We start from the raw sequence: 26178 nt of genomic DNA, 5'->3' as shown, positions 1-26178 counted from the left end.
GAAGGGCTCAAGTGTAGGACTGATTGTGAGGATTTCACAGGACCTGGCAGTGTTTCATTCTGCTGTACATAGGGTAGGTATGAGTCAGAACTAACTTGCTGGCGCCTAACAACATGTATGACAAACTGACAGATGAGTGGTAGAACAACAACATATATATTTAAATATATATATAGAGAGAGATTATATATTATATATACACACAGACACACACACACATATGTAGTATAAAATTCAAGTGGCTAGATTTACACATAGAGATAAAGTGAAAGTGATATATAGATGTAGAATATAAATATTAAGTGCATTCAAAATGAGAAATCTTTTTTTTTTTTTTTCCAGTTCTCTGTTGGGAAGAAAATGTAGCTGCCATGATTTCATACCTGATTTATTCTTTTATACCAGAGGTCTATAGGGGCACTGAATTCATCAGAAGATAGTGTTCCCAGGATCCTTTAATAAAAAGCTTTTGTCTAACGCACTAACCTCGCAGCATTTTATTTAAGTTGCAGGATGTGGTGTTTCTTTGTGTAAACAGCAATGACCACGTGCTCCTATGTGGAAGTTCATTTTGACAGCTCTTGTTGGGTATGCAGTATACTTGCCTCCTGTGGAACTGGATTTCATGCACCATCTTTGCTAAAGTGAAGGAAATCATTCACGCTCATAACTGCATCATGTGACAAGTGGTAGGCATTGGGACATGTCTGGGTGTGTGCCACTGATGTGAGAACAAAGCTGGTAGAGGCTTCAAGATGGAAGCAACCTTCATTTGCCCCATGGTGTCTCCAAGAATTTGCTCCTGCACCCATGGCAGGCCACTGGCTAGTCTGTAGGAAAACAAGGCCATGCCCCATCTAGACATAATCACCTGTTATCCTCCAAAGAGATGGTGGGAAAATCTTTTCTCTCCTCATTACTCCTAGCATTGCTACCAGGGCTCTTCATACCAATGATTTTCTCAAAAGGGGATCTACATGTACAAATGAGTTAATTGAGTCTATAAAGCATTTGTAAATACTCTGGGATTTGGTTTCTATAATTTTAATAAGGTTAAAAAAAACTCACTGCAATAGAGTCTATTCTGACTCATAGCAACCCTTCCTTGGGTTTCTGAGGTGGTATCTCTACAGAAGTAGATTGCCCACCTTCTGAGGAGTGGCTGGTGGGTTTGAACTGCCTGGTTAGCAGCCAAATGCCTTTAATAAGGTTAGTGCATAAAATTTATTGGAAGAGTTGGCTGAATAACCTGTGGTATATCTATTCAATGGATGAATAAATGGTCATTAAAAGAACAGATTTGTTTTACATTGATGGGGGAGATTTCAGAAACTCATGGATGAGGGATAAAGCAGATTATAGGATAACATTTTGACAATGTATCATGATTTCATTTATATTAACACACACACACACAACTCACTGCTATTGAATTGGATTCAAATCAGCACACAGAGAACAAAATTATTCTCTCTGAAAATGTGTCCACCTAAATGTTAACAGTGTACCTTTGGTTTGTACAATATAAGTGAATTCACTTTCTATTTTTCCATATATTTGACTTTTGACATAAGAGTTATTCACTTTTTAATCAGAAAGCAATAAAAGAAACAAAAAAGCTGTTTTTTTTTTTTTTTTTTTTTACAGAAATACATCATATGGCATTAATTTGAGTAACTTCTAACCCTATTCAAGTCCCAGAAACTATAATTTTATTACTCGATATCCAACCCAAAACACTTCTTCTGAGAAGCTGGATTTTACTCATCTACAAAGTGGAAATTACAAAAAAGCCTATTCTCCAAAAGTAAGGAAAACACAGAAATGCATCTGTGAAAATATATGAGATGCAAAAACTGTAGTGATGAAGGTATAACCTCTAGACCAGACTTTCTAGTTGTGTGACCTGAGGTAAGTTCTTTAACCTCTTTTAACCTTAGTCTCTTTGTCTGCAAATGACATTAGGTCTATGCAACGACCTCACGGTGGTTTTAAGAGTATCTGATCAGTAAATATTTATAAAGTACTCAAAACAGTGCCAGGTACATATTTGTGCTGTTGGTGGTTATCATCAAGTTGATTCAGATTCATGGTGACCCCGTATGTGCACAGTACAATTACTCTATAGAGTTTCTAAGGCTGTGACCTTGCAGAAGCAGATCAGTAGGCCAGTCTTCCATGGTGCCTCTAGATGAATTTGAACCACTGACCTTTTGGCTAGTAGTCGAGCACTTAACCATTTGTGCCATCCAGGGACCAAATACATGGTTAGCTCTAGGTGCTTGTTAAGTAAGTAAAATGGGTGGGACAGTCAGTCAGCTATGGAATTTACTTCTCTAATTATTCAGGTGGAGTCTTTAAAGTGTACCACTCTTGAGTGCTTTATATAGCCTTTTGGGTTCTGTTTCACATACATGCATGAGCAATACAGCAAAAGGTGATGATGAGGCTATCAAATAAACCAAACCCCTTGCCATCAAGCTGATTCCAACTCATTGAGATCCTATAGGACAGAGTAGAACTGTCACATATCATCTCCAAGGCTGTGGTCTTTACAGAAGCAGAATGTAACATCTTCCTCCTGCAGAGGATCTGGGGGGTTAGAATCACTGACTTTTCAGTTAGCAGCTGAGCACTTAACTACTTGCTTCCTTTTAAGTGCAGGAGTTCTTGAAATGCTTGAAGGACCTTCTTGTATTTCTTTGCATTTGAAGGACCCCCTGTGTTTCACCCCTTGTGTTTCTTCTCATTTCTGTCCTCAACATTTCCGTTTCTCCAACTATCCCCACATGCTTGGAACCTCCTCTCCTAGAATTTAAAGTTTGGTGCCCAAACTTCGTGTCCCAAATGAGTGGGCCCACAAAGAGGTACATCTGGTTTGTATAATTTTACAATAATTTATAGAAACAGACTGCCACATTTTCCTGCTGCAGAACGACTGGTAGGTTAGAACCTCTGACTTTTGGTTAGCAGCAGAGAACTTTAACCACTGTGCCACCAGGGCTTCAACTAAAAGAAAGTAGAAAATGAATCCATGGGGCTCTCTCTTGATGAGGCTAAGGAAGTATAAATCTTCATGGAAAAAATGGAGTAGAGACTGATAATGGAAGACAATTGCTTTGTTCTTTTTCTTTCTCAGACTTGCCTTAAGTAGTCCGGCTCAAATCAATACTATAGTTTGAATAATTTTCCTGAACTAGAACAGATTTATACGTGAGAGTATCTGACATGTTAATTGAAAGGTCTTTATTATTTGTTGTCCATTCCTGTTAGGGACCATCTTTTAAAGTAAGATGGCTGCCACTAAATCAAGAATCAATTAGAAGCATTAATAAAACAATGCTGTCAACTCCCATTAGACCCAAGCCAGACTTCTTCATCTCTATTAAGCAAGCAATTGCCAATCACTACTTTTTATCAATATCTAAGGAACATGATCTGTAATAATGCCTATTGGTTACTGACTCTCAGTTGAAAGGACTCTCCCAGGAGGAGAGAAGTCCATACCCTCTGTCATTTCCTATTTGTGAAGGGGAAGAAGTGTCAGTAACTTTGAAGAAAAGTAAAATGACTTCCCAAGGGATAGAATATGCTCTTAGGGATGAGAGAGACTATAATGGGAAGGACTTCAGAAGAGCAACATCTTGGTAAAATAAGGGAATGTGTTAGAAAAAGGAAGAGTCTTTTTGTACATTGTCACCTCAGTCAAGTTCAATCTCATTCAACAGGGTTTAGAAAGGAATAAATGGAGTGCTGCAGATAGAAGATGAGTCAGAGGCCTTTGCCATCTGGGATCTCGAGATCTAGTGTGAGGAACAGTCATGTAAAGAGATAATTATGTAAAGTATGATGAGGTGCTTTAATATAAGATGCACTGGCAGGGGGTGAGGCACTGGAAAGGAAGTAGTAAGCACCCCATGGAGCCTGGGGAGAGATAATAAGACAAGGATTCATTTTCTACTCTTCTTTAGTTGAAGACCTGGTGGCACAGTGGTTGAAGCTCTCTGCTGCTAACCAAAAGTCAGAGGTTCTAAGCTACCGGTCGTTCTGCAGCAGAAGAACGTGGCAGTCTGCTTCTGTAAAGATCACAGCCTTGGAAAGCCTGTGGGACAGTTCTACTATGTCCTTTAGAGTCATTGTGAATCAGAACTTGATGGCAGTGAGTTGGGTTGGCTGGCTTAGCTGGGGCTGGGGAAAAGCAAGGTTAAGTGGGTAAAATTTTTGGCTTTCTAATAGGTCATGGTTAGAACTGGTATTGTGGGCTATTTGGTCCAAACTTCTAATTTTTTCCTGAATCCCTTCTTTACCACTCTCTAAGAATATTCCTCTGGATTCTGATTAAAACCCTCCAGAAACACTGTTGCTGTTACCATAATTGTTTCTAGATGCCCTTGATTTGACTCCAATAGCAGTCTTACAAATGACAGAACAAAATGACAGACGAAATGTTGCCTGGTCCTGCATCATGCCAACAATCCTTGCTATGTCTGAATCCATCTTACAGTCACTGGGTCAATCCATCTCACTGAAGGTCTTCCTCTTTTTCACTGACACTCTACTTTACCAATCAGGATTTCCTTCTCCAGGGACTGGTCCCTCGTGATAACATGTCCAAAGTAAGTGAGGTGAAGTCTCACCATCCTTGCTCCTAAGAGACATTCTGGCTGTAGTTCTTCCAAGACAGTTTCTTTCATTGTACAACAGTTTGTGATATAGTCAATATTCTTCACCAGCACCAGGGACACAGAGCACTCCACTTTAAGACATGGTGGCTGCTCTCTTTGACAGTTCTGATTCTTGCAAGATTCTTCTCTCTGTTGATTAAAAAGGTATCTCTTTCACTATATTCTGTTGTTCTAATGTCAGCCATATGGGGTCACATCTGCTTGCTGATGTGGAGTAGTGAGTGGGACTTGGAGCCCAAAAACCAGAGTGAGTTTTGTTTCACTATATGTAAATGCTGTGTCCTGAGCTCTGTTACTTTCCTCTGTGGGGAAATCATCATTACGAAAGTAATAACTATTTTTCATTCTCCAGAAGAAATTTATAACATTCATATGAGATAAAGTCTGGAAAGCTATTACACACACACACATATACATGCATACATACATACACATATACATATACATATATGTATATATGTGTGTATGTATATGTATATCCTATATTTTGTTGTTGTTGTTATGTGCCATTGAGTCAGACCCGACTCATAGAGACCCCTCATTGGGTTTCCAAGGCAGTATCACTATGTAAGTAGATTGCCTCATCTTCCTTCCAAGGAGTTCAAACCCACCAGCCTTCTGGTTAGCAGTCAAAAGCCTTAGGCACTATGCCACCAGAGCTCCCGTATATCTATATATATATGTGTGTGTGTGTATACACACACACACACACACACATATGGGAGCTCTGGTAGCGTAGTGCCTAAGGCACTTGACTGCTAACCAGAGGCTGGCAATTCAAACTCACCAGCCACTCCTCGGAAGGAAGGTTGAGCAATCTACTTCCATAGGGACACCGCCTTGGAAACCCAAGGAGGGGTCACTATGAGTTGAGTCTGACTCTAGGGCACATAACAAAAACAACTATATATATATAGTTGCATATTATGCATATTTAATTTCAGGGGTACTGTTATCATTGCTTCCTTTCAAGTGCAGGAGTTCTTGAAATTCTTCAAGGACCTCCTTGTATTTCACCCTCTGATTTTAACCCTTGTGTTTCTGCTAATTCCTTCCCTTAACATTTCCATTTCTCTCAACTATCCCCACATGCTTAGAAACTCCTCACCTAGAGTTTAAAGTTTGGTGTCCAACTTTTGTGTTCCAAACGAGTGGGCCCACAAAGAGGCACATCTGGTTTGTATGATTATAATTGGGATTGTCTACCAGTTTCATCTGGGAACTACAACACAGGCAAATGGCTCTGATGGTCTGCTGCCAGGTCCATGGCCCCAGTGACCACAATCAATTGATTACTAAAAAATAAAAACAAACAAACATCAAAATTTGAACTTTTTTGTTAAAAAAAAATTCTTTATTGTGATTTTGGTGAAAGTTTGTAGAACAAACTAGTTTTCCATTCAACAATTCCTACACATTTTGTTTCATTAAATTGATTGCAGTTCCTACAATATAATGGCACTCTTCCCACTTTCTCCTGGTATTTATCATTCTTATACACACTTCTTTCTTATCTCCTCTTGTCTTCTGAACCTATTTATTTATTTATTTAAATTTTTATTGTGATTTGGGCGAGACTTCACAGAGCAAATTCATTTCTGATACAGCAGTAGTTCATACACATGTTGTCTCATGTCATTGACTGAAATTCCCCACAGTGTGACAGCTCTCTTCCCACTTCCTCCCTGTAGTTACCTCTTCCCTGTGTCCTTCCCTCCAATGCACTTCCATACCCTGAGCTGTCTCCCTGTGCAAACTGTGCCCTTTCATTCTGTCATGAGTGATCTCTCCAAGGACTGTATCACTCTGATGTAATTGCTCACCCTGTATTCCTGTCTATTGTTTGGCTGAAAGCCACAGGGGTGAGCTCAGTTCAAGACCTGAAGGTGGCTAGCAGCCATAGTCTCAGGGGTCTCACCAGGCTCTATCAGATCAGCAAACCTGGTCATCTTTTTATGATTTTGAGTTTTGTTCCACATTTTTCTCCCACTCTATCAAGGTTTCCTGTACTGATCCCCCTTGGAATAGTTGAGATTGGTAGCAGAGCACCATCTAATTTTTCTGGTCTCATGGTCATATAGGCTGAGGATCACATGGTCTACCAGTCCCTTGAACTCATTGTTTCCATGCATCTTTGGTATTCTTCACTCTTCTTTGTTCTAGATGAGGAGAGGCCCATCAGTGCATCTAGATGGCTGCTTGCAAGCTTTTAAGTTTCCAGTCTCTACTCACCAAAGTAGGATGTAAAACAATTCTTTTGTGTAGCCTGGTATGCCAATTCAGGTTGATATCCCCTGAAACTATGATCCTGAGCCCACAGGTCCTACTACTTGCTCCCTCTGGGTAGGTGGCTATGGCCAAGAAGCCACCACAACCTTGCCCCTTGTTAGCTCTTCTATATACCTGGGCATTCTTACAGTACATACAAATATGCATGTAGAAACATTATCTGCTAACCCTTTACACGGTCACTGGCACATTACTCTCTGCCTAGATGTACCTGATCATTCAGTCTGTCCACCCATCTATCCACCTGTGGATCAATGCCTTCCACCACTGACAATATATACTGTACATGCAAAAGGGTTCATCTTTGTGGTCTCTACCTCCCATATACCTCTCTATGTCTTCCTCTTCCTCAATGACACCACATTGATTCCTCACATTTGGTATAGCCCTTCCCTTCACCTAAATCAGTATTTGTCTGTCTGTCTTCTGAACTTTATCCCTGGGCAAATGCTGACCTTTTTGATCTCATATGGTTGCTTGTTTTAAGAAGTGCATACCTCCCTGGTTTTATTGTTCACTGTGGTGGTTATGTCTGTGTGCCAACTTGGCTGGGCCTGGTGGAGTGGCTGGGCAGCTGGTGGTAGTTATTCCCCATGATGAGACTGGCAAACAACTCCATGGTGGGATCTGCCACAAGCAGTTGAGTAGCTGCCTTTGGGTGTGTGGTCTGCTTCCTGTATTTAAGGAGAAGCCTTGGGAATGGTCTCTAGCCTTTGACATGCTTGGACCCTGCATGTACCCATGTCATTGCTCAGCAGCCTGCTATGCTCTGCCGACCTTGGGACTTACAATGGACTTATGTTAATGGCCTGCCATGTTGTTTGGTAACATTAGGGCTGTGCCTTTTTACTTGTCAACCTTGGGGCTTCTCAGCCTCAGCAAGTGTCTAAGTGAAGAAATTCCTCTAGCTCCAGTGAGCTGGGAGCAGGAGGCAGAGCTGGACCCCAAGCTTGAGGGCTTTCATCCAGCGCCTAGAGCTCAGCACTTTGAACTTGGACTTAAAGCCTCCAAATTGTAAAAATAAACTCCTGTTTGTTAAGGCTATCCCATTTGTGGTAGATTTCTGTCAGAGTGGCACTAGGTAACCAGAACATTCACCTTACAGGCCTGTCTATTGTTTGGTTGAAAGTTGAGCCATGAAGGTGAGTTTAGTTTCAGGTTTGGAGGCTATTTAAGGTATCGTCTCAGGGCCCCATCAGTATCTATCACACCAGCAAGCCTGGTCTTTTTAGTGATTTTAAGTTTTGTTTCACATTTTTCTACCACTCTATCCCTGACCTCTTACTACCTTTCAGAGAAGTTGGCAGTGATAGCTGGATACCATCTAGTTATTCTGGTATCAGGGTGCTGAAGGCTAAGGGGAAAGTGGTCCATTAGTCCTTTGAACTTATTGTTTCCTTGCATCTTTGGTTTGCTTTACTCTCCTTGACTCCACACAGGGAAAGACCACTAGTTGCACCTTAGATGGCCACTCACAAGCTTTTTAGACCCATTCACTACCCACTAAAGAAGACTGTAGAACATTGTCTTTGTGGAGTGTGTTGTGCCAATTGACCTTAGTGTCCTCTGAGATGATGTCGTGAGGCCCTAGCCCAGTGACTCATTCCTTCAAGGTGTTTGGTTATGGCTGAGTGGTTTTCATAACTTTGCCCCCACATGTTCTACTACATTCCTGGATAGATTGCAGTGTATGTAGATTCTTCTATAGAAATATCCTCTGTCAAACCTATATATACTCATGAGTATAGTCTCATTAACCTGCTACATCTGTGCAGCTTGCCTGTACCCACTCTTAGATTATTGTTGTTGATGTTATCGCAGGACTGTGAATGTGACAGTATTGACTTTTGTTGCCTTTAACTCTCGTGCTCCTCCCAGTGTCTTCTCAGGCCTTGATCCTTTTGTGCTGACCCCCGCCCCCCGACATGTCTCCCCTATATTTAGTGATTTGCCCTCCTCTCCCCTCCCAGCCCTGGTCACCTTCAGAGAATATTTGTTCCTATGTGTAAACCAGAAGGCTGGCGGTTCAAACCCACCAGCCACTCCTCAGAAGCAAGATGGGGCAATCTACTTCCGTAGTGATACTGCCTCAGAAACCCAAGGAGGGGTCGCTATGAGTCGGGTCTGACTCGAGGGCACATAACAACAACAACAACAACATGTGTAAATTGCCTCCTCTGTTTTTGTCTGACTTTTGTATTACTGTTCTCAAACATTTATCCTTTTGTGATTGCCTGAGTTCATTCAACATAATGTCCTCCAGGTACCTCCATGGTATGAGGTGCTTTGCAGAGTCATTGTCATTCTTTAAAGCTGTTTAGTATTCTATTGTGTGTATCCACCATAGTTTGCTCACCCATTCATCCATTGATGAACACTTAGGTTGTTTCTATCTATTTGCCATTGTGAATAATGCTGCAATGAACTTGGATATGTATACACCCACACATGTCACTGTCCTTACTTCTTTAGAATATACATCTAGTAGTGGGATTGCTAAGGATCCTGGTGGCATGGTGATTAAAGCATTGTCTACTAAACAAAGGGTCAGTGGTTCAATGCCACTAGCAGCCTCCTGAGAGAAAGGTGTGAAAGTCTGATTCCATAATGATTTACAGCCTTGGAAACTCTATGGGGCAGTTCTACTCTGTCCTAACAGGGTTGTTATGAGTCAGAATCAAGTCAGTTGCAATGGGTTAGTTTTTATTTTTGTTTTGTTTTTAGTGGAGTTGCTGGATTATATGGTATTTCTATTTCCAAAATTTTAGGGAAGTGCCAAACCATTTTCTACAGTGGTGGCACCATTTTACAGTCCTACCATCAGGGTATGAGAGTTCCAGGCTCTCTCCTTGCCAGCATTAGTTCTCTTCACCTTTTTTTTTTTTCAGAAATTTGCTGTTAATGCTGGCGTGAGATGATATCTCTTTCTTCTTTTGATTTACCTCTCTCTAAAGGTTAATGATAATGAGCATTTCTTCATGTGTTTGTTGTCCACTTGCATGTCTTCCTTAGTCAAGTGTCTGTTCATGTCACCTGCTTATGTTTTAATTGGATTATTTGTCTTTTTGTCATTAAGATGTTGAAATTTTCTACAAATTTTAGAGATTCACTCCTTGTCCCATATGTTGTCAAACATTTATTTCCCAGTCTTTAGTTTGTCTTTTTATCTTTTTAGTGATGCGTTTTGATGCATATACTGTTAAAATTTTAGAAAGTCCCAGTCATCTACTTGGTCTTTACTGTTTTATGTTTTAAAATATGTTTGATAGTATATGTCAAGTACTAGGGCCCCTAAGTTTGTTCCTATTTTTTATTTTTTTGATGATCTTTATAGTTTTAGATTTTACATTTAGATCTTTGACATATCTTGAGTTAATTTTTTTAAATGGTGAGAGGTATAGGTCTGTTTCATTTTTCTGCAAATGGATATTCAGTTTTGCCTGCACCATTTGTTAAGAAGACTGTCTCTTCCTCATTTAATGGGTTTCCACCTTTTACCAAATATTAGCTGTCTGTAGTGGATGGATTTGCTTCTGGGTTTTCAAATCTGTTCCATTGTTCTATGCATCTATCATTGTATCAAGACCATGCTGTTTTGAGTAATGTACATTTTGAGATCACGGATTGTGTAACCTTATATTTTGTTCTTCTTTAGCAGTGCTTATCCAATTTCCTTTTATTTTCTCTATAAAGTTCATGATTAGTTCTTCCATCTCTTTAAATAATGATGGAATCTGCATCTGGATTCCATTATATCTGTAGATAGCTTTCAGTAGTATAGACATTTTCACAATGTTAAGTCTTCTTATCCATAAGCATGGTATATTTTTCCATTTATGTAAGTCTCCTTTGGTTTCTTGTAGCAGTGTTTTATAGTTTTATTTGTATAGGTCTTTTGTGTCTCTGGTTAGATTTATTCCTGAGTACTTCATCATTTGAGTGGCTATGGTAAATGAAAACGTTCTCCTGATTTTGTTTTCAGAGTTCCTTTTGTTAGTGTAGAAGAATCCAAATTACTTTTTATGTGATCTTCACAACCACTTTGCTGTATCTTTCTCCTATTTCCAGTAGTTTCTTGTTGAGTTTCTACAATTTCCTATGTAGAGGATCATGCTGGTAGGTGTCGTCAAGTTGTCTCTGACTCATAGGGACCCTATGTATAGCAGACCAAAACACTGCCAAGTCCTATGCCAGCTCCATGATCCCTGCTATACCTGAGCCCTTGTTTGTAGTCACTGTGTCAATCCATCTTGTTGAGGGCCTTCCCCCCTTTCATTGACCTTCCACTTTATCAAGTATGATATCCTTCTCCAAGGTATCATCTCTTCTAACAAAACCAAAGTAGGTGAGGCAAAGTCTGGCCATTCTTGCTTCCAAGGAGTAATCCAACTGCACTTCTTCCAGGACAGATCTGTTAGTTCTTTTAACATTCTATGGTATTTTCAACACTCTTCACCAGCACCACAACCCAAAACCATCAATTCTTCTTCAGTCTTCCTTATTCATTGTCCAGCTTTCACATGCACATGAGGTGATTGAAAATATCTTAGCTTGTGTCAGGCACACCTTAGTCCTCAAGGAGACATCCTTGCTCTTCAGCACTTGAAAGAGGTCTTTTGAAACCAACTTGCCCAGGGCTATACACTATGTGTCATCTGATATCCTGACTGCCACTTACATTGGTGTTGATTGTAGAACAAGTAATATGAAGTCTTTGACAATTTCAATGTTTTCTCCATTTATGGTGATACTACATATTGATCCACTTGTGAAGATTTTTGTTTTCCTTATATTGAGGTGTAATCCATACTGCAGACTATATTCTTCAATATTCATCAGTAACTGCCTGAAGTCATCTTCACCCTCAGCAAGCAAAGTTGTGTTGTCAGCATATCACAGGTTGTTAATGATTCTTCCTCCAGTCCTGATGCCAAGTTCTTCTTCATATACTCAAGCTTCTCAGATCATTTGCTCAGCATATAGATTGAATAAGTATGGTGAAAAGATACAACCCTGATGCACTCCCTTCTTGATTTTAAATCATGCAGTGTCCCCTTGTTCTGTTTGAATGGCAGCCTCCCAGTCTGTGTACAGGTTCTTCATGAGTACAATTAAATGTTCTGGAATTCCCATTTTTCTCAATGTTATCCATAATTTGTTATGATCCACACAATTGAGTGCTTTTGCATAGTCAATAAAACACAAGTAAACATCTTTCTGGTATCCTTTGCTTTGAGCCAAGATCCATCTGACATCAGCAATGATATCCCTCATTCCACATCCTCCTCTGAATCCAGCTTGCATTTCTGGAAGTCCTCTGTCAATATACTGCTGCAACCATTTTTGAATTATCTTCAGTAAAATTTTATTTGCATGTGATATTAATGATATTGTTCAATAATTTCCATTTTCTGTGGGATCACCTTTCTTCAGAATGTGTATAAACATGGATCTCTTCCAGTCAGTTGACCAGGTAGGTCTCTTCCAAATCTCCCAGCATAGCTGAGTAAGTGCCTCCAGTGTGGCATCCATTTGTTGTAACATCTTAATGGGTATCCATCCCATCAATTCCTAGGGCTTTGTTTTTCACCACTTCCTTCAATGCAGCTTTGACTTCTTCCTTCAATATCATCAATTCTTGATCATATGCCACCTCCTAAAATGGATGAACATCAACCAATTCTTTTTGGTACAGTGACTCAGTGTATTGCTTCCATCTTCTTTTGAGGTTTCCTGCATCATTCAATAATTTGTCCATACTGCAACTCGAGGCTTAAATTTTTTCTTCAGTTCTTTCAGCTTGAGAAATACTGAGCATGTTCTCTTTTGGTTTTCTAACTCCAGCTCTTTTCACATTTCATAATAATTGACTTTGTCTGCTCAAGCTGCTCTTTGAAATCTTCTGTTCAGCTCTTTTATCTTGTGATTTCTTCCATTTGCTTTAGCCACTCTTTGTTCAAGGATAAGTTTCAGAGTTTCATCTGACATCCATTTTGGCCTTCTCTTCCTTTCCTGTCTTTTTAATGACTTCTTGCTTTCTTCATGGATGATGTTCTTGATGTCATCCCACAATTCTTCTGGTTTTTGGTCATTGGTATTCACTGCATCTAATCTATTCTTTAGATGGTCTCTAAATTCAGGAGGTATATATTCAAGATCATATTTCATGACTTGTGGACTTGTTTTAATTATCTTCAACTTCAAGTTGAACTTGCATATGAGCAGTTGATGGTCTGTTCTACAATCAGCTCCTGCCCTGTTCCTGGCCAAAGGTATTGAGCTTTTTCCATTGCCTCTTGCCACAGATGTAGTCATTCTGACTCCTGTGTACTCCATCTGGTGAAGTCCACATGGATAGCCACCTTATGAATACAGCTAGTTTTATTTCTTCTTTGTCAATTTGTATATCTTATTTTCCTTTTTTGCCATATTACTCTGGCTAGGACTTCCAATACAATATTGAACAAGAGTGGTGCTAAAGGATATCCTTGTCTGATTCCTGTTCACAGGGGAATGTTTTCAATGTCTCTCCTTTGAGAATAAAATATTTACCATCTATTATTTTTCTATATGCCTGAATTATGTTGAAGAAATTCCCTTTAATTCTTATCTTACTTTTTTTTTTTTTTGGCAAGGAAGGGTGATGGATTTTTTCAAATGCATTTTCTGCATCAATTGATAGGATCACATTTTTTTTTACCCCTTTGAGTTCTTCTGGCATACAGCCTAAGGCATTTGACTGCTAACCAGAAGGCTGGCAGTTCAAACCCACCAGCCACTTCTTGGAAAGAAGACTGGGCAATCTACTTTCATAGAGATATGGCCTTGGAAACCCAAGGAAGGGTCGCTATGAGTCGGACCCAACTCGACGGCTATGAGGTTTTTTTTTTTTTTTTTTAATGTGGTGGGTTATGTTATTCTCTCTCTAATATTAACCCATCCTTTCATACCTGATATGACTCTCACTTGGTTATATATATATATATATATATATATATATATATATTTGGTATGTTGTTGAAGTCTTTTAGTAAGGATTTTGTTGAGAATGTTGCATCTATATTCACATGATATTGATCGATATTTTTTTGTTTTTGTGATGTCTTTGCCTAGTTTTGGTATCAATGTTATGTTAGAATGAGTTTGAGAGTATTTAATTTACCTGTGTCAATTTTGTCAATTTATCCTTTTGTGGTGGATTAAAAAAAAAACAAAAAAACTTTCTAATTCAAAATGTGTTAGTTTGAATAGGTAATGTATTTCTAGAAATCTGTTCATATTTCTTCTAGGGTTTGAAATTTCTTGGAATATAGTTCTTCATCATATACTGTTATTATTCATTTTATTTCACTTGATTCTGTTATGACACCAACCATGTCATTTCTTATTGATATTATTTGCATCTTCTTCTTTTCCTTTGTTAAATTTGCCAGTGATTTATCAATTGTATTAATTCTTTCAATGAAACAACTTCTAGTTTAGTTGATTCTTTCTGTGTTTTTTTTTATTATTATTTATTTCTTTTTTATCTTTATTATTATTTATTTATTTATCCTAGACCCTTTTCTATTTCTTTTTTTCTGGTTGATGGGGCTTTCTTCTCTTTTCTGTTCTTTTTCTAATTGTTGGAGATGTTGTGTTAAGGTATCCATTCTGGTTATTCTTTTTTGACGTGTGGTTTTATTGCTATAAGTTGCCCTTTGAGCACTGCATAGGCTGTTTCCTAAAGATTTTAGTATGCTATGTTTTCATTCTCTGACCCAAGATTTTTTTTTCCCCCCCATATATTACTCAGTAGCTTTTAAGGAATGTTTTATTCTCTTTGACGATGAAAGAAACACCACACCTCTTGCTTGGGCTCGCACCATCCTCACAATTTTTGCCATATTTGAGTCCATTGTCTCAGTCACTGTGTCAATCCATCTTGTTGAGGGTCTTCCCCTTTTTTCTGACCCTCTACTTTATCCAGCTTGAAATCATTCCCCAGGGACTGGTCCTTTCTGATAATGTGACAAAAGTGCAAGAGACAGAGTCTGGCCAGTCTCACTTCTAAGGAACATTCTGGCCATGCTTCCTCCAAGACAGATTCCTTCATTCTTCTAGCTCTCCATGGCACATTAACTTTCTTCCATGTGTTTTCCTCCTGATCCAAACTTCTTCTGAGGTTTTAAAATATATTTTAGCATCTGTCCATTATGTCTATTTCTTAATTTCACACACACACACACATACACACCACAGAATTAGGGGAGTTTTATTATTTCTGTCCTACAAGCTTTTGTATATTGTTAAGCAGTGCTAAAAAGACATGGTGCAGAATCTTCTGACTTCCTCTAACTTCACAAGAGCATCCCAAGACTTATTCCTAAGATTCCAGACATGTCACCACACTCCAACCTTTTTACTAACTGTGACACCAGCCATCCCTCCCACAGCACTCACTACTTCTTTACTGGGTTCTATAGGTCTTTGTACTGGCCACACAGAACTCACAGACAATATTCACAATTATGGGCTTTATTAGGGAAGTAACAGGTAAAATTCAGGTTCAAGAATATGCTCAGAACACAAGTCTTTGATCAGGACAGTCTCCCCTCTGCTACACTCTCAGACTCACCTCTCTGGCCCTCAACCTCTCGGCCTGGCATCTGCCCAGCTTGGGCAATTGTTACAAAGTTCTTTTATCTCTGCTGATAGGGACACCTATATGCACCCCACTCTGCCAGCAAGCCTCCTGCCCAAGGACACTCAATTTTCTCGTTTTGTGAGCTGGCAAGGTTGCCACTCTGTCTCCTGCCTCCTGGTTCCACTGTTGCTGTCTCTCATCTGGGTGTCTCTCTCAGCCAGTGTCTCTCAGCTAAAGACATCCAGATTGGGGATCTCAAGTCCAAAGATGTGCTCCACTTCACCTCCAGCTCTTCTTCTTGATGGCAGTAAGATCCTCTGTCTGCCTCTAGGAGGGCTCATTTTAAGCCTGGCATAGGGTTAAAACTAACCAAACTCAACATCAGAGTTCTACATGCCTTACTTGCATGATGCTACCCAATAATCTGGTGGGAATTCCAAGACTATGGCAAGAAAAGCCATACCAAGTCATTCACTACACTACAGGCAGAAAATGGGAAAAAGAGTGAATTACACAGACATGTTCTTATTTTAAAACCTTGACATTTATAGTCTTTAAAACCTCCACAGGTAAGTCTGATGTTAAGTTAGGTTTGACAACAGCTGCAATGGTACAAATCCCCATGCTGCCTTAAAAGCCTTCACTTAAGGGAGTCCACATACTGTCCAGGGATACTCACTCTCAGAATCAGGTTAACTACCCAAATGATTAAGCAATTAAACAAGAAAACCAACAACAGAAATTCAGAGATGGATGTGATATTTATTAGGGCCTCTATGTTCTGTGGCAATCTACTTCTACTTCCTTAAAGATTTACCACCTTGGAAACCCATGGGGGTCACTATGAGTCATAATCAACTTGCTGGCAATGGGCTTGGTTTGGCTTCTTAATATGTTCTGAGTGCAGGGCCAACCATGTGAGTATATCTATGATCTCATGTACCACCCACAGCAACCCTGTGAGATGGACACTAATTCCTAATATGAAAGAAGAGAAAATGAAGCTTAGCAGGGTTGAGAATGTTGAAGGTCTGAATTTTTTATCCTACTATTAAGCTAACATATTATCCTGACACAATTTCATGGTGAAAGCTAACTACACAAGACACCCCTGGGTGAAAGTCAAAGGCTTTATTACTCACAACAATAGCAGCAGAAAGGCATCATTTCTGCCAAGTTCCCAGTTCTCACAGTGACCCAAAGAGTGCCAGGTTCCATCTAAACACACAGTGGGTACAAGAGTAAAGCTCTGAGTTTAGGGAACCACGTATTTTATAATGGTCAATAAGCATGCCTGACATTTGCATCAGGGAGAGAAAGTACCTTTATTATACTGGGCTATGGGCATACCTGCCCTTTGTTCTAAAGGAAGATACTCTATCTTCAAGGCTGCTTGCTCTTTAAATATATAAATGTGCTGAAAAGGGGGTTGTAACAAAGGCAGTCATTGCCTCTACTCAAACAATAAATGTACAAACAGGCTACCCACGGAGAACTGTCTCCCAGTGGAGGAAGGGACATTGAGAACAGTAAAGATAATGCCCCACCCCTATTCTAAGTATTACATTCATTAATCAATTTAATTCTCATGAAATCTGCAAAGAATATCTTACCATCAACTGGATAAAATAATGTTCAGAACTGTAGAGTAGTGTTCCAATGTCCCCAGTTAGTAAGTGATACAGCCAGAACTCAGGCACATAATTCACTCTGAAGCATGTCTTTTCTATTAAAATATGACAGTATGGAAATGCATACCATATCAGAACTGGTATGTCAATTGGACCAAGTCCCAGCATCAAATTGTTTAGGAAAAAGGATCAGACAATGATTTGGACCCAGAACAGGCAACTTTTAATGGTTACGTGATGTTCCATATTTTTTAATAAACTGGTGAATGCGTCCCCCCTTTCATGGGGGACTGTAGTAAAAGCCATACCATTTTCAGTTCGTAAGAACCAACAGACACAATCACAGAGATACTAAAAGTTCAGTACACTCACAATGACAGAGCTGTCTGAATGGTGCTGTGAAGTCAGCCATGCTGGCTTTCACTGGCCTGTGTTCGCTTTCTGTGTGCCTTCCTCATCTTGTCCTATTTAGAGGCAAGGTTGTCTCTTCTTACTTTCCGAAGAAGGACACTGATGCAGAGGAAACCGATTCACCCAAGTTCCCACCTCATTCATTGCTGAAGTTGGCACTAGACACCAGATCTCCTGGTATTGTCCAAAGTAGCCATGTTACGAGACTGAATAAAATATATCTGAAGAGTAAAATAGTGCTACAATCCCAAAGCTAATATAAACTTGGATTTGTAAGAAAGGGCACATTGAAAACCACATTCTGAAGTAACAGTCATAGAGTTACTGAATACTGAATAGGTCTTCAACTAATAAATTCATTGCACAAATATTTTCGAGCATCTATGAAATTCTGAGAATAGGTAGATATAGGGTGTGTTTGGTCAAACAGATATGATCTTTGCACTCAAAGGGCTATGGTCCAGCAGAGAAAACAAATAAAATAATAACAATAAGAACGAAAACATGTGCTGGGACTTGGGATGGAAGAAACGCTGGAGACTGGAGAGGCTCATAGTAGACTAGCATAGAGACTATGCTAGTCTCGGAGTGTGACATCTTGATGAGAAAAAACTTTCTAGGAGAGTGGTATTAAGTCAATATCTTAAATAGGAGGCAACAGAGAAAGGAAAGAGTCTTGGTGGCACAGTGGTTAAAGCAGTTGACCACTAACCAAAAGGTTGGTGGTTTGAACTCACCAGCTATTCTGTGGAAGAAAGATACTTCTATAAAGATGGACAGGTGTGGAAACCATATAGGGATACTATGAGTCAGAATCAACTGAACAGGGATAGGTTTTAACAGAGGAAAGAGTTGAAAGTAAGGGGAATGAGGGATTGAGTACATGAGGCAAAAGACATATGGGACTGTCTGGAGGCTGACTCTGTGTGTGTGTGTGTGTGTGTGTGTTTGAGTGTGTGGTCAGGGATGCACTAGAGAGGGAAGCAGAGCCATATTCTATGGTGTCTCTGGTAGTTAGGGTTGTGTGTCAACTTGGCTGGGCCATGATTCTAAGCAGCTTAGCAGGTATGATGTAGTTATTCCCCATGATGAGATTGGATGTCATGTAACTACCTCCATGAAGAAATCTGCTATGAACAGCCAATCCCTTTTGGGGGGATTTTAACAGAAAATAAATATCTAAAAGTCAAGAAAATGGGTATATGCCACATGTGGTATTTCCTCCTGGCCAGAAGAATTAGGTTCACATTCATATATTCATCATCATCCAATGATTTATTGAGCACCTACGTACACAAAGACCAAAAGGGATGTCAGAAGAGACTCTGAAACTTGCTCTTGAATGAAGAGTAGCTAAAGCAAATGGAGAAATGACCAGATAAAAGAGCTAAATAGAAGATTTCAAAGAGCAGCTCGAGCAGACAAAGTCAATTACTATAATGAAATGTGCAAAGACCTGGAGTCAGAAAACCATAATGGGACAACACACTCAGCATTTCACAAGCTGAAAGAACTGAAGAAAAAATTCAATCCTCAAGTTGCAATATTGAAAGATTCTATGAGCAAAATATTGAATGATGCAGGAAACATCAAAAGAAGATGGAGGGAATACACAGAGTTACTGTATCAAAAAGAATTGGTCGATGTTCATCTGCTTCAAGAAGTGGTATATGATCAAGAACCAATGTTACTAAAAGAAGTCGAAGCTGCACTGAAGGAATTGGTGGAAAATAAGGTTCCAGGAATTGATGGGATACCTATTGAGATGTTTCAACAAACAGATGCCATTCTGGAGGCACTTACTCTTCTGTGCCAAGAATTTTGGAAGACAGCCACCTGGCCAGCTGACTGGAAGAGATCCATATTTGTATCCATTCCAAAGAGAAGTGATCCCACAGAATATTGAAAATACCACTAATATCACATGCAAACAAAATCTTACTGAAGATAATTCAAAAACTGTTGCAGCAAGCTGGATTCAGAACTTCCTGAAATGCAAGCTGGATTCAGAAGAAGATATGGAACGAGGCATATCATTGCTAATTTCAGGTGGATCTTGGCTGAAAGCAAAAAATACCAGAAAGATGTTTACTTGTGTTTTATTAACTATGCAAAAACACTCAATAGTGTGGATCATAACAAATTATGGACAACATTGTGAAGAATGAGAATTCCAGAACACTTAACTTTCCTCATGAGAACTTGTATATAGATCAGGAGGCTGTCATTCAAACAGAACAAGGGGACACTGCATGGTTTAAAATCAAGATGGGAGTGTGTCAGGTTTGTATCCTTTCACCATACTTATTCAATCTGTATGCTAAGCTAATATTCCAAAAGGCTGGGCTATATGAAGAATGTGACATCAGGATTGGAGGAAGACTCATTAACAACCTGCAATATGCAGATGACACAACCTTGCTTGCTGAAAGTGAGGATGACTTGAAGCACTTACTGATGAAGATTGAAAACTACAGCCTGCAGTATGGATGACACCTTAACATAAAGAAAATAAAAATCCTTGCAACTGGGCCTATAAGCAGCATCATGATAAATGGTAAGTGGAGAAAAGATTGATGTTGTCAAAGGTTTCATATTACTTGGTTCCACAATCAACACCAGTGGAAGCAGCAGTCAAGACATCAGATGTTGCATTGCACTGGGCAAATCTGCTGTAAAGACCTCTTTAAAGTGCTGAAGAGCCAAGATATCAATTTGAAGACTAAAGTGTACCTTCCCAAGACCGTAGTATTTTCAATGGCCTCATATGCATGTGAGAAAGCTGGACAGTGAGTAAGGAAGATGAAAGAAGAGTTGATGCTTTTGAGTTGTGGTGTTGGCAAGGAATACTGAAAGTCCCATGAACATCCAGAAAACTAACAGATCTATCCTAGTAGAAGTGCAGCTGGAATGGTCTTTGGAAGTGAGAGTGGCAAGACTTCATCTCACCTACTTTAGTCGTGTTGTCAGAAGGAACCATTCCCTGGAGAAGGATATCACGTTTGGTAAAGTGGAGGGTCAGCAGAAAAGGGGAAGGCCCTCAATAAGTTGGAATGACACATTGGCTGCAATGATAGGCTCAGGTAGAGAAAGGATTGTCAGGCTGGTGCAGGACCAGGTGGTGTTTCGTTCTGTTGTGCACAGGGTTGCTATGAGTTGGAGTCAACTTATTGGTACCTAACAGCATCAACACTTACATATGGCAAGGACTGTGATAAGATAAGACACGGCCCATTGCAGTTAAAGAAAGTAAATTAAATGAGGGAAAAGCATCACTAATCCCCTCCCATCTTGTGAAACTACGGAATTTTCTTGTCTCTAATTATCATCAGAGGTGACGACAGAGCTGGATTATTGTACCTGGGGTGGGGGCATCTTACCATATTGGTCTTTCAAATCCTCTGATCCTCCTCATCTCCTACAACAAGACTGAAGTGGTATATAAATCAAAAACACACAATCCTTTCGGCTGACTAAATGCTGACTCATGGCAACCCCATGTGTTACAGAATAAAATGCTCCATCATGTTTTCTTGGCTGTAATCTTCGCAGAAGCCGATCACCAGGCCTTTCTTCTGTGGTGCCTCTGGTGGGCTCAAAAGGCCAAGCTTTAGGTTAGCAGTTGAGTGCAAACCATTTGTGGTACCCACACATAATACTGACGAACTGATACTAATTGGTTGCCTGTCACTTTGTTTCTTTGCAGTTAAGTGATGAGGCAAGTACTCTTCTTCCATAACCATTCATGGAGATGATACAGGACCAGTCACTATTTCACTCTGTTGTGCATGGGTTCGCCATGACCCACCCAATAGCAGCTAAGAACAACAAGACTGTTAATTACCCTCTCATTTTACACATGGGGAAACTAAGTTTCAGCAAGAGTAGGGTCATCAAGAACTGTGAGCACCTGAAGTGCTATATTGCCTACAGGCTGACAAGTTAGCAGCTAAGGTTCCATGGATGTTAGTGGAGGACACAAGATTCCTGGGTCGTAGATGAAGGATAGGGCATCTTACCTGGAGTGTGTTATCCCACAGGTCATAAGCAAGAGCAGTCCTTTTACCACAGTCATCAGTGCAGAGAAAAAGCTCAAAATGTACCCAAACATATAGAAAGTGCCAGAAGATGAACAAATAAACACTGAGGTGCAGGGAGATGATGCAGACCCCCAACAGGAAAGGGCTGGGTGGAAGTGATGCCGAGCTGAGCAAGTGCCCCAGAGGGAGTCCTTGTCCTGTGCTCTCCGGCCAGCATGACCTGTGGGAGGACCACTGTATTTCAGGGTCAGGTGTGAGATGGCCACTGCAAAACAAAAGGCTAAAAAAAAAAAGAAGTGTCCCATAGAAGAGCAGCAGGCTCGGGAATGGAGAGCCCAGCAGGCCCACTGGCTGCCCCTCCGGCTCTGGTGAGTGACCCTGGGTGCAGGCGCAGCTCAGGAGGTAGCTTCCTCGGCCAGCACTCGGTGTTTGACAAAGTTCTAATCTAGGTTAGGGCTCAATGCCGAGGGCTCTTTGGAGTAAAATCATCTCTTTATTAATGAGATTCAGCCCCATCTCCCTGATAGAAATGATGGGAAAAGGTGTCCCTTTGGGGCTATTCAAATGAGCAGGAGAGAACAGTGGGTGTTTTTAAAACCCTCTCCCCCATAGGAGGATGGAGCTCATTAGTGAGGGGAATGATTTTTTTCTGGGGAAAGGCTGTTACAATAAGAAAACATAACCTTCTCAAGATGAACCAGATCCAAGTCAATTAGGCCGTAAAAAAGCCAGAGAGCGAGCTTCAAAAATATACCACCTCTTTCCTTCCATTCATTTGAATAACAGCAAGGGGACATTTTAGTTTTTTAATCATTTTTTTTTTCTCACTTGAATCAGTCTGGATCTCATTAATACAGGAATGATCTCACTTAAAAGGCCTGGTGTTAAACTCCTGTTCAACTGAGATTAACCAAATCAAACATGATTTGACCAGAAAAGAAAAGGCTAAAGTGTTATATCTATTTCTAATACATTGCAATCTGACTTTAAAAATAAAAAAGAGTGCACAAGACATTTTTGTATTCAGCTTCTTTTGATGCGTCTGGAATATATTTTCCTAGGTAAACTGGTATCGCAACTGCAGTGCAATGTGGTTAGTCACCCAAAGTTACCGGAAAGATGGGACTGCCATCATTTACCTGAGTGTGAGAAGGAGGCAGGCAAGGTGCACGATGTAAACTCTTAAGGAGACAGGTCTTCCACGAGGGATACGTTGTCCTGGGGTCTGCCAGGGAGCCTCAGTGTATTAATTCTGCTGAGCTACGGTTGTTGTAAGTTGTCGGGTGACTATACTTCATTGGAAGGTTTCTCAACCTGAGCACCATGGTGGGGTGAGGGCTGTGCTGTGCATTATGGGATGTCTGGCAGCATCCTTGACCTCCACCCAGTAGATGCCAGGATACCCCATTCAGTTGTAGCCACCAAAAATGTCCCCAAGCATTGCCAAATGTCCCATGGGGCAACTTCCCCGCTTCCACCATGAAAGCAATCTTGGCATGAAGGCAAAGGGAGCAACCCATAGAGCAGTATCCTCACTTGAGTTCAACCCATCATCCTGGCCTTGTTCTGGGAGCTTCTCCTGAGGACCATCATCTCCTTCCGGGTCCAACTTCCACGCTGCTGTCTCCCCTCACCTCCTGGAAATTTAACTGAAGGACTCCTCTCACCATGTGGTTTCCTGGGGTCACTCTTACCAGGAAAGACGACCTGGTGTTGCAAAGAGCAGAGCTGTTAGAAACAGCTGCATCAGGATTTGACGCCTGGCCCCTCGCTTTCCTACCTGTCACATCTTTGGCTGATACTTAACCTCTCTGAGTGTAAACACCGCTGCTGCCAGAGACACCCTTACAGGGCTGAGAAAGGAGAACTATCCTGGCTTTTCCCTTTCACCCACCTCTTGTTCTCTCTCTCACCTGTGGCTCCCACTGGCCATGCCCAGCTGGGGGCTGGCTGACAGGTGAGTCTGGAAACACAGCCTGCAGGCTCAGCCTTCTAGGACAGAGGGCTGAATGGAGTCAGAGTGAGGGCTGGGTCTGAGGTTAAACTGAGTGAAGGCCTGGCTTAGACACTTTGCTCCTGGAACAAAGCCAGGGTGATGAGTTGAACTCAAACGCAAATGCTTCTGTTTGTGTTGTTCTTCCCCTTGACTGCATGGCAAGATTACCTGAAGGGAGGAAGAAGTTGCTCTCGTCCCCCACAGGGCATTAGCTGCTTCCTCTCATGGTGATTCTCCCAGCTTATCTGGGTCCCAGTGCTGTTGACCTTTGAGTAAGTCACGTCACCAGGAACCAGCCTCGGTAGCCGAGAGCATTATTTATAACTGGCTCATCATCCTGGCCTTGTTCCAGGACCCTCATCTCCCTCCTTGTCAGACAATCAGAACCAGACCCAGATTCAAGAGAGTCTTGGGCACATTTCCTCCCTTACATCTCCATGGGAAGAGCCACCTGTGATGGGGAAAAGGATTTGCTGATAGGCAGCTCAGAGCAGGTTTGACTAACACCCTCTGTAAAGGGCAGCTAGTAAAATGTTCAGGCTTGGCAGGTCACATACCACCTTAGTGGTAATTACTCAGTTCTGCTGTTGTAGTGTGAAAACACCCACAGACAGTAGGTCAACACATGGGGTTCCTGCGTGCCAATAAAACTTTATTTACAAAAGCAGTCGGCTGGAGTTGGCCCTCCTGGTGTGGTTTGCTCTATAGGGTTAAACACTGTCTCTGTCTTTCCAAGGACTGTATCTCTCGTGGATTGCCCGGTACTCACGAATTCATCAATCTGCATCTATTATTTAGGGAGGAGGGGCGTTTGAAGTTTATTAAGCACTTTTTTGGGGAGTCTAATGGTTAATGTTTAATGTAAGTGCTTAAGAGTTATATTATTCACACTTAAAAGTATAGCACTGATCAGGAGATTATTAAAAATGATTTAAATTGAGAGACAGACCTAATTGCACAGGAAGAAAATCATTTCCCACTGGGTATATGTTCCTTCCCTTGCAAAAAAGCATGTCAGTTTCCTTGGCAAATGCACAGCCTGGCATTCCTGCACTCTTAGTATTCATCCAAGGCGCTGCTAATGGGTTTACGACTGCAAATCAGCCCTGCACCGGAGCTGGTGATGTTTCAGAGGGCGGTGGTGTGCCTGCACACACGCGTCACGATCAGTTTCTTCTCCCATAACAATTAGCAACGGGCCGACCTCCCATTGTTCATATTAGTGTAGGAGCTCTGATGTGGAGAAGGAAATGCACTCACAGCTTGCTCTGGGCTCCCAGGACCCCTTGTCTTTCAGTGAGGAAGCAGCACTCTATGGGAACACACGGGGGTGGCTTTCATCCGGGCTGTCTGCACTCAGGACATTTAAGGAGATGCAGGCACAGAGCACAGCTAGTGTGGAGGGAACAAGTCCCCAGAAGTGTCCCAGGTCCACTTGGTTTATGCTTGCCCGGCTTCTCCTTCCACCCAGCACCCTGCCAGCTCCCAACTCTCACTAAGTTTATCTCCTCTTCCCTGGCCCTGGCCACTGGGGCCCATCTCAACTTCCCCTGGAGAACAATGGCCTCTCTGACTTTCCAGTATTCCAGCTGGGCAATACAGGCTGCTGGTCGGGGCTGTGGGCTTTGGCCTCAGACAGATCCATGTTTGAATCCCTGTTCTGTACTTACTCACTGTGTGACTCTAGGTGAATTGCTGGACCTCTCTATGCATCAGTTTCCTGGTGGGCCAGTGATGACACCCAACTTCCAGGCCTGACATGAAGGTCACAGTGTGTCACGCACACACAGTAGACATTGATTTTCCCCTTGGCTGCTTTTCGTTTGAAAGTCCTTTCCAAGCTGGGGGAACGGACTGTCGTTATGAGTCTTGGTAGAAGTTCACCTCCTCACCAAGTGGTCACGATCGTGTTTAAATGCCTGCAGAGACAGTATATTCACTTCTCGCAATGCAGCCTTCCAGAGATGAGCAGATTTTGGTGTTAGAGAGTTCCTAATTTGGCAAACAGCACCAACTGCTTTCTGCCCCCCCTTCAGCCCCGCTACTCTCATTTATCCTACCGGGAACTGTAAACAAGTGAGAGGTCAGCACAACGTATGTTGCCTGAGTTTGCCTTTAGGGGCTGAGCCTCCTATAGTGAGAACCACCTCTCTTCACCCCTGAAGGATACAGTTTTCTCTACCTAAACAATCAGGACAGGTAAACCAGTCAGCACAGTATGAATCCACTGACCGTCAGCAAGATACGTGTGGGCTTAACTGTGCTTACTTACAAATCTGTAGTGAGCCATTTCACCTGGTTTTACCCCATGAGAACTGGGTGAAATGTTCACTACAGAGTAGTCACTAAGCACAATTTAGCCTTGCCTACCTCGCTTTTAGGTAATCTGCCCTTGTTTTAACAATAATCCATGTCACGTAAGGCCAGCAACAAGGATCTCTCACCCACCATGTCAGGACGCCTAGGTTAGTTGTATTTTTGCACTGATGTGCTACACCTC

Source organism: Orycteropus afer, unplaced genomic scaffold (assembly GCF_000298275.1).
Source record: "Orycteropus afer afer isolate SDZICR_OR568_19922 unplaced genomic scaffold, OryAfe1.0 scaffold00128, whole genome shotgun sequence".
Lineage (NCBI taxonomy): Eukaryota > Metazoa > Chordata > Mammalia > Tubulidentata > Orycteropodidae > Orycteropus > Orycteropus afer.
Note: the sequence above shows the minus strand (reverse complement) of the source record.